This window comes from Bubalus bubalis, chromosome 14 (assembly GCF_019923935.1).
Source record: "Bubalus bubalis isolate 160015118507 breed Murrah chromosome 14, NDDB_SH_1, whole genome shotgun sequence".
NCBI lineage: Eukaryota > Metazoa > Chordata > Mammalia > Artiodactyla > Bovidae > Bubalus > Bubalus bubalis.
Genome location: NC_059170.1, coordinates 81,743,344 through 81,746,292, shown reverse-complemented (window position 1 = coordinate 81,746,292; position 2,949 = coordinate 81,743,344).

Below are 2,949 nucleotides of genomic sequence, written 5' to 3'. Positions count from 1 at the left end.
GGTTCCGGTTTTGTCTGGGGCATTAAATGTGGATAATAGTTTCAGGTGCTTTTTTTAACCTCAACAGATAGAATTTTTGTTTTGCTTCACTCTTCTTAATAGTCTTATGTGTATTTGTTTTGGTCGCGCTGGATCTTTGCTGCCTTGCCCGGCTTTCTCCAGTCGTGGTGAAGGGGCCATCTGCGATTGTGGTGAGGGGTCTCTCCAGTCGGGGTGAGGGGGTCATCTGCGGTCGTGGTGAGGGGGGCTCTCTCCGGTGGTGGTGAGCGGGCTCACTCCGGTCGTGGTGAGGGGCCGTCTCCGGTTGTGGTGAGGGTTCTCTCCGGTCGCGGTGAGGGGGCCCACTCCAGTCGTAGTGAGGGGGCCCACTCCAGTCGTAGTGAGGGTGCCCACTCCGGTCATGGTGAGGGGGCTCACTCCGGTCGTGGTGAGGGGGCCGTCTGCAGTCTTGGTGAGGGGGGCTCTCTCCAGTTGTGGTGAGCGGGCTCACTCCGGTTGTGGTGAAGGGTCTCTCTCCGGTCGTGGTGAGGGGACTGTCGCCGGTCAGGGAGTGCGGGCCTCCCCCCGCAGTGGTCTCTCCTGCTGTGGAGCGCTGGGCTCTAGGCACGCGGGCTTCAACGACTGTGGCTGCCGGGCTCAGGAATTGTGGCACACAGGCTCAGTCGCTTAGTTGTGGGATCTTCCCAGACCAGGGATGGAATTCATGTCCCTGCATTGACAGGTAGATTCCTATCTACTGTACCACCAGGGAAGTCCTGCTTTGCTCTTTTTGAGATTTAACTCTTACTGGGTCATTTCTGCGGTGAAGTGATACAAACTATTTGGAAAGTAAAAGGATTAGTGTTAAATACAGATACATCCTTACAGTAAACATCAGTCAGAGTACAGGAGGATAGATATAAATGAATCACAAAACTGTCTGGCTATTGTGTCAGCTGCAGCTAAGACAACTTAAGAGAGTGGATTTATGTAGGAAGGCTGATCACTCTGCTTGATAGTATGGTGAGTTTCTTATATGGTCATTCTATTTTAGAGGCTGATCCTAAGTATGCATTTTCAGGAACTCAGTCTTGCCGATGCATGCAATAGCTCAACCTCAAAGGACTGATAAGAGTAGGAGGAGGAAGCCTTTCTAGTATGCATAATATTTTATACACTGTCAGCGCACCTGACTGCTAGAATCAGAATCAAAGGGAAGCCAAATCAGTAGCAAGATGGTAATGGTGGAAATGGAGGTGGAGTGAACAAAGGTTTGACAGCTAAGATTGAATACTTACAGATGCCAGGAACCATGCTGAGCACTTTATTTCTCATTTAACCCTTAAAACAATCCACAGAAGAGTTGCTTTCAATATGCCCCCATTACAAGTGAGTAGGTGAGCCTCCAAGAATTTCTTTCTCCAGGTTCTCAGACTAGAAAAAGCCTGAGCCATTCAAATCCAGGTAAGTGAGTCTATAAAACCTAATGTGGTGGTCTCTGGCTACACAGAAAGCCTGGAAGTGGATCTAGATATGGAAAAGTAGGCAAGCAGAGGGTAAGTAATGGGAAGGGAAGGCAGTGGGACAGAAGTCCAAGAGGAAAGAGACCAAATGGCTGTCTCAAGACTGGGTTGACTGTGTAAAATGGTAGGTTAAGAAATGCTCTGGTCTGCCTCAGTGTCAAAAGAGCCAAATCTTATTTTACATGTAAGTACATGTACCAGTCAATCCTAAAGGAAATCAACCCTGAATATTCACTGGAAGGACTGACGCTGAAGCTGAAGCTCCAATACTTTGGCCACCTGATGCGGAAGAGCCGATTCATTGGAAAAGACCCTGATGCTGGGAAAGATTGAGATCAAGAGAAGAGGGCAGCAGAGGATGAGATGGTTAGATAGCATCACTGACTCAATGGACATGAGTTTGAGCAAACTCCAGGAGATAATGAAGGACAGAAAAGTCTGGCGTGCTGCAGTCCATGGGGTTGCAAAGAGTCAGACATGATTTAGCAACTGAACAACAACAACAACAACATGTTTACACGGGTTGTGTTCTGCCTACAGCCTGAGAGTCGTTTGAGTGAATTGAAGAAATAAATAATGAAAGTAATAATGATATTATCAAAAGAAAAAGAAGAAAGAACTGCTCCTCTAACACCCACACCTTGTCCCATCTCACACACTTGAAACCAATCAGGAATGAGAGGACAATTTGGGGATTCTCCAGAGATGAATCTCTGCTCTGAAACTTTTGGTGTTGAGATTCTCATTGTTATTTTTATTTATTTTGAAACATTTAAAGTAAATTTTATAAATAATTTATTACAAAGTTTATAATAAAATATAAAAGTAAAGTTTTAATCTAATAGACCCACAAGAGAAGTAAAGTGAAATATTCAAAGAGTGACTTGCTGTGGTATTCTCTTATGTCTAAAACCATTTTAGATATTTGCTGGGGGAGATACTACACAAAAGAAAAACTCCCATATGGTCTGGGTCAATCAATGTGGAAAAGGCATTTAAAATGGTACACATTTAAATATCCTTATCATTTAAAAAAACTTCCCCATTTATTCTATTCACTGAAATGACATGAAAATTCTATGTTAATTGGGGGACCAAATTCATAGGATAATTCAAGCAGGGCATTATGTCTAACAAGACCTTAGTAACATATTTTAAGCTAAGTTAATCATAAGCAATTGAATAATAACTTCTTAAGGAATGGACTGAAAAATGGAAAAACCAAGAGATGACTATATCAAATATAACTTAAGACAAATGAAGCAACTCCACTGGTAAGCAATGAAAGATTCATAAACACCTTTCATAAGCACATCTTGCTGCTGCTGCTAAGTGGCTTCAGTCGTGTCCGACTCTGTGCGACCCCATAGACGGCAGCCCACCAGGCTCCCCCGTCCCTGGGATTCTCCAGGCAAGAACACTGGAGTGGGTTGCCATTTCCTTCTCC